General features: G+C 38.7%; 1 protein-coding gene across 1 annotated transcript in view; it reads left to right on the top strand.

Annotated features, from left to right (window-relative positions):
• Positions 1-12,383, top strand: part of ADAMTS18 (ADAM metallopeptidase with thrombospondin type 1 motif 18) — a 154,940-nt gene that overhangs the window by 21,927 nt on the left and 120,630 nt on the right. The gene's annotated exons all lie outside the window — the stretch shown is intronic.

Raw genomic sequence — 12,383 nt, 5'->3', positions numbered from 1 at the left:
GGGAGGGTTTTCTCAGGAATACTTGAAATGAGGAGCAGATCAGGTGGCCTTTATTCTACAGAAAGAATTATCAGTTTAGGGAAATAGCAGTGGGTGCTCTTCAGGTGTGACTCCTTCTCTGTCTATTCTTGTTGCTAGGATGAGCATGAATGGGTGCATATTAGCCAGAATTCTGCATAGAAACAGAACCAACAAGGTTTTTTTTATACATATAAATGTATATGTGTGTGTGAGTGTGTAAAGAAATGCATTATAAGGGCCAGGCATGGTGTCTCATGCTTGCAATCACAGAGCTTTCAAAGACGGAGGCAGGAGCATTGCTTGAAACCAGGAGTTCAAGACCAGCCTGGGCAACATAGTGAGACCCTGTGATATGGTTTGGCTGTATCCCCACCCAAATCTCACCTTGAACTGTAGCTCCCATAATTTCTATGTGTTGTGGGAGGGACCTGGTGGGAGATAATTGAATCATGGGGGCATTTTCACCCATACTGTTCTTGTGTTAGTGAATAAGTCTCATGTGATCTGATGGTTTCATAAGGGGTTTTCCCTTTCCATTGGTTCTCATTCTCTCTTGCCTGCTGCCATGTAAGACGTGCGTTTCACCTTCCACCATGATTGTGAGACCTTCTCAGCCATGTGGAACTGTGAGCCCCTTAAACTTCTTTTCTTTTATAAATTACCCTGTGTTGGGTATGTCTTTATTAGCAAAATGAAAACAGACTAATACACCCCATCTCTATAAAACATGAAAGAAATAAATTAGCTGGGTATGGTGGCATACTTCTGTAGTACTAGCTACTTGGTAGGCTGAGGCAGGAGGATCGCTTGAGTCCATGAGTTGCAGGCTGCCGTGAGTATGATAGTGCCACTGTACTCTAGCCTGGGTTACAGCGAGACCCTGTCTCAAAAAAAGAAATTTATTATACTATTATAATATTATTTGACTCATGCATTATAAAGACTGAGAAGTCCCAAGACTCGTTGAGAAGATGGAGACCCAGAAAAGCCAATGGTACGAGTTACAGTCTGAGTTAGAAGGCAGCAGAAGATGCATATCCCAGCTCAGAGACAGAGGGATTCTTCCTTACTCAGTCTTTTTGTTCTATTTAGGCCTTCAGTGGATGAATGAGACCCACCTGGTGGATGAATGAGACCCACCTGGTGGATGAATGAGACCCATTGGGGAGGGCCATCTGCTTTACTCAGTCTACTGATTCAAATGTCTGTTTCACCTGGAAACACCCTCACAGACACATCCAGAATGATGCTTAAATCTTTGGGCACTGGCTGGGCTCGGTGGCTCCTGCCTGTAATCCCAGTGCTTTTGGGAGGCTAAGGTGGGTGAAACACGAGGTCAGGAGTTCAAGACTCATCCTGGCCAACATGGTGAAACCCCGTCTCTATTAAAAATACCAAAAAATTAGCTGGGCTTGGTGGTGGGCACCTATAATCCCAGCTACTCAGGAGGCTGAGACAGGAGAATCGCTTGAGCCTGAGAGGCAGAGGTTGCAGTGAGCCAAGATTGCGCCACTGCACTCCAGCCCAGGTGACAGTGCAAGACTCTGTCTCAAAAAAAAAAAAAAAAAATTCTGGATACTCTGTGGTCCATCAAGTTGACAAATAAAATTAACCATCACAAGGCCTTTTCACCATTCAATGGTAAAGTTGACTTTGCACCTCTTCATAACACACTCCAATTGTGTTTTCACATTTAGTCATGTGCTTATTTGAATAATGCCTGTCTCCTGTACTAGATGGCTAGTGTCATGAGTGTATGAACTCCAAAATAATGATCTATTATTAAATATTTTTAAAGTCCAAGTCTATCTACTGACTCATGAAATATGTCTCAAGTGCCAAGCAGGTCCAACGAGAGAGTATCCAGAAAGCAATATGGCCCTAGTGGTCCTGCAAAAAGGTGTTGGCATGAGACTGACTCCAGCATGTTCTTTCATACAGAATGCCAGGAAAGGTCTTGCTGATGAATTGACAGAGACTGGGAGATATATATATGTCAGGGAGCCAGCCATGTGGCTATGATCAGGAGGAGCACCCCAGCAGGATGGCAGCGAGTATGAATGCCCTGTGGCAAGGTGGAATGATTGGTATACTCCAGGAACCCAAATACTCAATAAGCATCAAGCATCACAATAAATCATTGCTGCCATACTACTCTGTTCCACTCATCACCTAAAACAGGTAGTCAGTTGATATTCATCTTTCATTGTCATTTGCGGGAAAATGAGGGTTTCAGTTGGAATAAATGAGCCAATGGAAAAGATGTAATGGTCTTCCAAAACTAGTGAATAAACAGGGAGTATCTGAAAGGCCAGAATGTTATATTTTTTGCCACACTGTGAAGTTTGATGATAAAAAGGAAGGTTTTAGAATGATTTGTTGCACTAAATGCATTTCTGTTGCCATATTGGCTGGGTGGAAAAGGGGTTCCCAGCTACCTGTACTCAGTCCTGGGTTTGGGTCCAGCTCATTTCTGAAGAGGGACATCCAGTGTTATTAGTTTCTCCTTTCTAATGCTCAATTTTATTGTTCTTATACCATCAGTTTCTCAGCAGGGATTACAACAAGCAAGGGCGGTCTCTGGCTACCTGCTAAGATGGTAGGGGGGTCGAGAGACTTGGTTTTAGTCCCAAGACTCAACAAATACTGTGTTCTTGTGCAAATTATTTCCCCTTTCTAGGCTTCAGTTTACTCATTTGAAGATAGGATTAGGGATGCAGTTCTCAAACTGCCATCTTTAGTGTACCTCCATAGGCCTTATTTGGAGTACTTGATAAAAATTCAGAGTCCTAGGCCCCATTCCAGATCTATTGAATCTGTATTTTCAATAAGCACGCTAGAGGATCCTCATGCTCACCAAATTTTGAGAATCAGTGAAATTTTTTAAAAAAGATTAGGCCTAGTCATACATTTAAACATTTTTGATTCTTTGTAGGAATTTTTTTTTTTTTCAAATTTTGGGTTGCAACCAATTCTTGGGTCATAAATCAATTTAGTTGGTTATGACCAACATTAATAAGAAAGAAAATGTCATAGAGTAACATAAAATAGAAGAGACTACATCTGATTGTATAATATCTAGGAAGAATGGGTATTCATAAAACTTTGTAGTGTGTTTGTGCACTGAGCCATGTTATAAAATGTGTGTGGGTGTGTGTGGTAATTCTTAGCCATGGCTTTTAGTCAAAATAGTTTGAGACACTATTATAGAGCATCAAAATTTAATAGATCTATACAGTCCTATATGTAACTGTCCCCCAGGTAAGTAGTATCGGGTGAGTCAATTTGATCCCACCCAGACAAATACTGAGAATTCTAGTACGGTAATATTAGCAGGAGGTATGGAATCACCGAATAAGTCTTTTCTAGCACTATAGGTCTTAAAGATTATAAACATCTGTATACATTGGTGCCTTTTTTTTTCTTTACTCCAAAAGCACAAGAAAGATTTCTATTAAGCATTTGAACCAAAATGGAGCATTTTTCCTCCCATGTTAGTAAATGCTTGCCTTTGATAGTCTAGCTTTTAGCTGAGCTCAGATTCAAGACAAGGCTTGTTTGATGAAGCAGACCCGTCAGAGTGGTTCACCATAAATGCCATAAACCTGTTGATTTAAGGGTTTCAGTGTATACTGTAGGTCATCAAGCCCCAAACAGAGCACATGGTTTTTGATCTCAGGATTCAGTTCTCCATTGTAAATCTGTCAGCCTTGGCTGTTGAGTCAGCTACTGCGAGCAGAATGTCTGTGATACTATTTATCCTGTCATATCAGCTTAGGAGAACAGTTTTTTGTTATTCTCTGTGGAATAAGCCAGTCCCCAGTTAAATGCTACTTTTGACACTAATGCAGTTTCTTATCTCTATTTTCTTCGGTGTCTGTTTCGTAGGACAAGGCTTCAGGCAATGTAGCTTTAGTCTAAAGATTTTGACTAAAATGTGGCCACTTAGTTTACAAGGTGCTTCTGCAATCCTGCATACCTCTTTCTCTCCTTTGAAGAATATTTCAGTTTCTGGTTTAAAAATAATTAATGGAAATAGCATATATGTTTAGAAAGGTACACAAATAATGAGTACGTAGCCCTCCCATTATCCTCAGAGGATACGTTCCAATACCTCCGGTGGATGCCTGAAACTGCAGATGGTACTGCACCCAATATTAAACTGTTTTTTCTTTATTTTTATGTATATGTGTGTATATATATACACATACTTATGATAAAGTTTAACTTATAAATTAGGCACAGTAAGAGATTATCAATAATAATAAAATAGAACAAGTGTAACATATACTGTATTAAAAGTTATGTGACTATGGCCTTTCTCTCAATGTATCTTATAATTACTCATCTATTTTAAGACTGTGGTTGGCTTTGAGTAACTGAAACCATGGAAAGTGAAATGTGGTTAAGGAGGAACTGTTGTATACAGCTAATTGATTTTCAGAAAGTGGCCACACTCCTCTAACCACCAACCAGATGAAAATATATCATGTCACCATCATTGCAAAAGCCTTCACTCATACCTTCTCTCAGTTCCAAATTGTCTCACTCCACAAACATAATTGCTACCATGACTTCTGTCACTGAAGGTTAGTTTTGCCTTTTTTTGAACTTTGTATACATGCAATCAATAGAGTGCTCTAATTCTCTAATTTGTCGAGTTTCTTTTGCTCAACAGTATGTTCATAATATCCATCCATATTGTTATATGTAGCTGTAGTTTATTCTCGTTTCTTCAAAGTATCTCACCTCATGAATAAACCACTATTTATCTGTTTTTTTGTTGACAGACGTTTGGGTTGTTTCTGGTTTGGGGATATTACAAATAATGCTGTTGTGACTATTGTTTTTGCAGGTCTTATGGTTCAGATGTACTCATTTCTGTTGGCTATATTTATCTAGAAATGGAATTTCTGGGTCATCTAGCATGTGCAAATTCAGCTTCGGTAGAAAATGTCAGTTTTCTGAAGTGGTTCTACCAATTTACATTCCCACAAACTGTCCACACAAGTTCCACATGTTCCTCATCTTTGCCAGTGCTTGGTATTTTTGTGTTTTTAAACTTTAATCTAGAGTATGCTTAGTATATCATATCGTGAATCTGTGTCTCTCTGATGACTAAAGAAGTTGAGCAAATTTTTCACATTTACTGGACATTTAGATATCCTCTTTTGTCAAATATCTCCCTAAGTTTTTTGCCATTTTTCTATTAGATTTTTCCGGGTATGGCATCTCTTTGGATAATAGTATTTTCTTGTACATCCTGGTATGCCTTTTTATCCTTTTAATGGCTTTTTAATAATGAATCACTTTTTAAATTTTAATTTTTCACAATTTATCAGTCTCTGGCTTCCTGTATTAAAATGCTTTCTTACATCCAAGATCATGAAAATATTTTCCAATGTAAAATTCTATAAGTTATATTTATTTGCCTTTACATTTAGTTTATAATCTGCTTGGAATTGAGTTTTTGGATGATAGGAAATGCAGGTCTAGCTACCATTTTCTCCCAATTGGATATTCACCTGATACAGCATTTTATCAGAAAGACACTACAGGCACACTATATTTCTAGCTGATACTTGTCATAGGTGATTGTGTATGTGTTGGTTTGTTTCTGAGTTCTGTATGTTATTTCACTTTTTAAAAAAGTCTTTATTCTAATACCACACCTTATTAATTATGGTAGCTTTGTAACATGTCTTACACATATTTAGGAGTATAAGTCCCTCATCTTTGTACTTTTGGACTGTTCTGACTATATTGTGTTCTTTGCATTTTAGCATTAGTTTGCCAATGTCTACCAAAATTCTGCTGGGATATTTATTTGGACTGCATTGAATTTACAGGCTAATATTTATGTTATTGCTTTTCCGTCTATGAACATGGTATATCTAATTTGGTTAAGTCTTAAATTCTTTTCAGTGGTGTTTTGTGGTTTTCATTATAGAGATCTTGCTTATTCTTAGATTGTTATTCGTGCCTGTTTGATATTTTTTTGCTATTTAAAATGGAATAGTTGTATTTATTTTCTAATTTTCTGCTACAGATAGGTATAAATAAAGTTGATTTTTGTATATAGACTCTTATTAAGAACTCTCTCACTTATCAATTGTAGAAGTTTACTTATAAATTCCTTTCTCTTCAATTTTTATTTAGATTCAGGAGGTATATATGTGCAGGTTTGTTACATGAGTGTTTTGCATGATGTTGAGGTCTGGGATATGAATAATCCTGTCACCCAGGTAGTGAGCAGAGTACCCAATAGGTAGTTTTTCAGCCCTTTCTCTTCTCCCTCCCTCTCCCTTCTAGTAATCCCCAGTGTCTAATTTTCCTACTTTATATCCATATATAACCAATGTTTAGCTCCCCCTTGTGAGAACATGCAGTATTTGGTTTTCTGTTTCTGTGTTAATTTGCTTAGGATAATGGTGTCCAGTTGCATTCATGTTGCTGCAAAAAAAATGATATTCTTTTTTATGGCTGTGTGTGTATGTACAAAATTTTATTTGTCCAGTTCACTATTGATGGGCTTTTAGGTTGATTCTGTGTCTTTGCTATTGTGTATAGTGCCGTGATGAACATATGAGTGCGTGTGTCTTTTTGGTAGAATGATTTATTTTCCTTTGGGTATATACCTGGTAATGTTATAAATTCTTTTCAGTTTTCTTAATATGCAATCATGTTTCCTATGAATAATGACAGTTCTCCCCTTCCCCCAATCTTCATGGATTTATTTGTTTATTTATTTATTGTTTATTGTAGTGTCAAGGACCTCAAGTGTGGTGATAATTACAAGTGATAAAAGCAAGCATCTTTGTTTCAATCGTGATCTTGGAGGGCAAGATTTTATTTCACTATTATACATGATGTTAACTGTGGGTTTCTTTGGAGATACCCTCTATCAGATTGATGATAACACCTTTTATTTGTAATTCTCTAATAATTTATACCTGTACATTATATTTTCAGCATCTATTTTGACCATATGATTTTTCTCTTTTTTTCCTCAGTAAATGGATTGGTTTTCCAAATGTTAAGCCAGCTTTGGCTTTCTGGTATAAAACTTACTTGGTTATGATGTAGTGTCACTTTTAGTCATTGCTAGATTTCATTTCTAAATTTTTAAGATTTTACATCTGTATGTTTGTGAGAAAATTTGGTCTATAATTTTACTGTTGTACCCTTGTCAGGTTTGGGTATCAAAGTTAGACTACCTTCATAAAGTGAATTGAAAAATGTGGATTTTTTTTCTACTGCTTGCTTTGGGTTTAATATTTCTTTCATTTTCTTATATAGATTATTAGATCATCACTTTTTCATCTTCAACCCCTGATGTATTTGGAAGTAGGATCTGTGAGAGTGTAGTGAAGGTTAAATGAGGTCATAAAGAAGGGGCTCTAATCTGATAGTACCAGTGTGTCTTTATAAGAAGAGGGAGAGATACCAGAGATCTCCTTCTCTACCATGTGAGGAAACAGTGAAAAGGTGACCATCTGTAACCTAGGAAGTCAGCCCTCATCAGGAACCATAGTGGCCAGAACTTCGATATTAGACTTTTTAGCCTCCAGAACTGTAAGAAAATAACTTTCTGTTGTATAAGCCACATGGTGTATGGTATTTTGTTAGGAAAGTCCTGGCAGACAATACAAGAGGTTAATCACTCAAGATCTCCCATCTATTAAAGCAGAGGAATAACTTTTGTAGGCTTAATACTGCTTTCTCACTTAGGAAAAGATGAAATTAAGAACACACAGGAAGGGATCATTCCCTAAGGTTTATGTCTTCAACATCAAATTGAGTTGAAACTTGACTACAGGCCATCTGCTCATTCAAAGCATTACAATAAATCTGTCCTATTGATGATCAAAATGAGAGCTGCACTGGATGCAGGATTGGACATTGCAAGCTGTTCTCCCAAGTGGGATGGAAAGGTGCTCGAGGTATTGAAAAGGATTCTGCTGTTTCAGTTTGATTTTCATTCAGGATTGAAAAATTTTGAATGCAGTTGACCATGAGCTGCTTGTCTGGACATGAATTTGGATCCACTTAGCTGTCAACATGTGTCTGAGGAGTCCAGATTTTCTCTCCCAGTCCCAGCCCAGGGGTGGCCGAGTGCTGCTTCAAGACAAATGCTCCCTTTGTCTGGATTTTAATGTCACCTTTAGTCAGAGCTGATCTGCCCAAAATCACTCTGAATTTTTTCCTCACCAGTGGCTAAGGTAATTAACAGCAGTGCTAAAAACATTCCCCCCCTCTGGGGGCTCTGGCCTTGTTCATTAAGACACTGTTCAAACATCCTTTTCAGCAAAAATTCTTCTGTGATACTCCCAGACTGTGTTAAGGATTCATGCTTTGAGCTCTTGGGGCTTATCTTTGTCATCATGCTGCACTGCAGTTACCAGTTTACTTGGCCATCTTCCTAGTAGATAAGGAACTTCTTGAGGACAGAGAGTGATTATTCTCATCTTTGCAGCTTCAGAGCCTAGCATAGAATCAGTCACCTTAGATGCAAAGGATCACAGAGTGGACTCTGTGAGAAATACATTAGAAAACAAGATGGACAGAATGACGTGGTTTGGGTTTAGGGAAGTTATATCCTTTCATTACACAAACAGAACAGACAAAACAGTCCAGCACTGTTAACTACTCCATCTACTATGTATTTGAGAGTCAAAGTATGTTTGCTCTTATTTCCAGTGTTGATTCTTAGACGACATTTAGCCCCATAGTAAATTTTCTAAGATTTCCTTTCTTCTTTCTTGTAATTTTATTATGGCCATTGGTTCTGCAGACTTATAGAGAAGAACTTATAGAGAAATCCTAGGTATGTATGATTATATAGTACAGTGGAATTGAGGTTTGCACTCAAAATCTGTTTCCCCCCTAAATCTAATTTTTTGTGACCCTGAAAAGTTATCCTCCAAATCTATTTGCTTGTTGCCCTGAGAAGTTCCACCTTCCCTTTGGTCATAGGCATCTATTGGCTTGTGGAGTTTGATAATTGTTTTAGCAGAAATGCAGAAGTCAGTTCAAGCTCTTGATTTATTCATTCACGTTTTTTTGCTCCTCCAGCTCCTCCTCTTCCTCCTGTCAGGAGACACAGTTGTCTTTAAAGGGCAAAGCTTTTTGTTTCACAAGAATTACCTTCTGAAGAATTTTCATATTGTACTCTGCAGAAAGCGGAGGAAGGGAGGAAGGGAGGAAGGGAGGACGGAAGGGAGGAAGGGAGGACGGAAGGGAGGAAGGGAGGACGGTAGGGAGGGAGGGAGGGAGGAAGGGTGGGTTGCTTCCAGTTTAAAACTCCAATTGTCATTCAGATCTCTTCTCCAAGGTCACACTCTTAGGAAAGCCTTCCTTCCCAGCTAACCCTCTTCTCCAACTAGATTCACTCAAGTCCCTTTGTTTTGTACTTTCATGGCATCGTGTCCCTTCCTTTCAAGTTACTTATTTGAAATTGTGTGATTCCTTGGTTACTTGTCTCTCACTAGACTGTAAGTGCTGTGAGGAGGGCTGTGTCTGATTTTTCCCAGCATCTCTGATGTATATGAATATTCAACATATCTATTTTGAATGAATGAATGACTCAGTCTCCCCTAACAGATAGTAAACTGGCTGAGACACACAGGTCATTTAGATGTTGTTCAGAGGACCTGACTGAGGCATCAACAGGCTGTATTCCAGGCAGAGGGGCAGAGATATTCAGAGGGCAGGGAACTATTACTATTGACTTTTAACTACATTGGTCCCTAAACCTTCTCTCCTCCCATTCTCTGATTTTCTATCTTTTCATGTCATATCATAGTGGGATGTGTAGTGAGTTAGAAGCACAGGGTCTGAGGATAGATAATCTTGAGTTCAAATACTGGCTCTGCCACTTGATAAAATTGTTGTGACATTGAGAAAGTTGCTTAACTCTTCATTACTGCCTACCTCTAAATTTCATTATGTGGATTAAATGAGGTGACTTAAAGGATGCTCAGTAAGTGCTGGTCGTTATTATTAACAATTAGCCTAAGGATAAAAAAATTCTTTCTGGACTAATGGTACTAACACTTTCTTAATAATAAATTCTTTTCTTTCCCACTTATCTATATGACCCTGGGTAAGTCATCTGACCTCTTTGTGCATCAGTTGCCTTAACTACAAAGTTGACATTATTATCTGTCACATCGTTATAGTGAGTATGAAATTGCATTAACACAAGTACAAATGTTTAAACAGTACTTGGCACATAATAAGTGGTTAATATAGCGGCTACTGTTTGTTGTAATTTATGGTAATGGTGAAAAATTATTAATAATGTATCACCATGTGATTGCTTTCCGGCAGTTGCTCCATGTGTATTTGAGAGAGGTTGTGTTTCAATGACATTTGGGGCATTTCCCATGAGGAAGCTGGACACAAAGGTAAAAAATTCAGGGCATTCAACCATGGCTGGAGTTCTTGGTCTTGAGCCAGGTACCTTTTAAAAAGGCAGAGAGTTAGAATAATTTTGTAAAGATGAGAACTGGAAGTCAAAACTTTGCTTTTTGGAGGCCAACAGTGCTCATCCAGCCTTCACTTTGTTTTGTGAAAATGTATTTTCTATTGTTAGTCTTTAATTATTCAAGTTGATCAAATGAGGGAAGGGAAGGCAGGTAAACAAATCTTCTACTTAAAGTTATTTTTTAAAGTTATTTACATTCTGCCTAAATGTGGGACTTAAATTTGCTCTCAGAATTGAAATCCCCATTAGTGATCTCGGCCACCGCTTACAAGTAGATTCAGTTTTTTCCTTCTCAACCTCAAATGCTCCAGGCCACACCCAGGGATTTGCAGGAGCCTGGAAAAGCCCCCTCTATGTTAGAACCTAACACACGTAGAAGGGTGTTCCAAGACTATCGGGATAATACACATTGCTGGCCCCTAGGCCTGCTTCCAGAAGAGGACAGGAGTGCTCAGAGGTGGAGGGACTGGACATCTGCCAGTGGAATATTCCTTTCACTGGGCAGGAAGCAAGTGATGGGTCATATTTTGTGCTGCAGCAGGAAACTTAGGAAATTGAGTATCTCATTATATAACTAAAGTTCTTTGTATACCTGTGTGTTTGCAACGGTTCTAGAAGGAGACCGAGTGTATTAGTCAGCGTTCCGTAGAAAAACAGAACCAATAGGACATACAATTAGGTAGGTAGGTGGCTAGGGAATTTATTATAGGGATTGGCTCGTGCCATTATGGAAGCTGAAAATTTCCACAATATGCTGTCTGCAAACTAGAGAACCAGAAAAGAGTGATGTGATTTGACCTGAGTCCGAACACCTGAAACCCAAGGGAGCCAAAGGTGTAACTCTTACTCCAAGGCTGACAGCCTGAGAATGTGGGGGCTGCTCACGTAAGTCCTAAACTACAGAAGTCCAAGAACCTGGAGTGCGGATGTCCTAGGGCGGAAGATGATGGATATCCTTGCTCAAGAAAAGAGAGCGAGAGAGAGATCAAATTCATCCTTCCTCTTCATTTTCGTTCTATCTAGACCCTCAAGAAATTAGATGATGTTTCTCTGTGTCAGTGAGGGTGAATCCTCTTTAGTCTACTGATTCCCATGCTTTCCTTTCCTTAAATGCCCTCATAGACACACCCAGAAATAACATTTACCAGCTATCTGAGAATCCCTTAGCCCAGTCAATTTGATACATAAAGTTCATCTTCACACAGAACTTGTCAATTCTAGTGTAGAGATGGTGAGCATAGTACAGTGACTGAGGCTCTGCAGCCAGAATTCCAAACCTGGCTTCCCCATTTGGTGACTGTGGGATTTGGGCAAATTATTTAAATGTTCTGTGCCTTCCTTTCTATATCTCTGAAATGGAATCAGTAATATCATCCATTTCAAAGGAATGATGAATTAATTTCAGTAAAGGTCTGAAAATGGCATCTAGTACACAGTAAACATATTTACTATTATCTTGGATTATTGTGGCTTGATTTATGTTACAATTTGGTTTCTTTCTTTCTTTTGTTGTTGTTGTTATTGTTGTTGTTTTGAGATGGAGTTTAGCTGTTTTGCCCAGGCTGGAGTGAAGTGGCATGATCTCGGCTCACTGCAACCTCTGCCCCTGGGTTCAAGCAATTCTCCTGCCTCAGACTCCTGAGTAGCTGGTATTATAGGCACCCGCCACCACGCCTGGCTAATTTTGTATTTTTAGTAGAGACGTGGTTTCTCCATGTTGGCCAGGCTGGTCTCAAACTCCTGACCTCAGGTGATCCACCCACCTCAGCCTCCCAAAGTGCTAGAATTACAGGCCTGAGCCACCATGCCTGGCAATTTGGTTTCTTTCAAAATAGAGCCTGAGATAAGAATTTGGGTGCAGGTAGTTTATTTG

This window comes from Pan paniscus, chromosome 18, assembly GCF_029289425.2.
Source record: "Pan paniscus chromosome 18, NHGRI_mPanPan1-v2.0_pri, whole genome shotgun sequence".
In the NCBI taxonomy this organism is placed as follows: Eukaryota; Metazoa; Chordata; class Mammalia; order Primates; family Hominidae; genus Pan; species Pan paniscus.
Note: the sequence above shows the minus strand (reverse complement) of the source record. Positions and strands in the feature narration are given on the sequence as shown.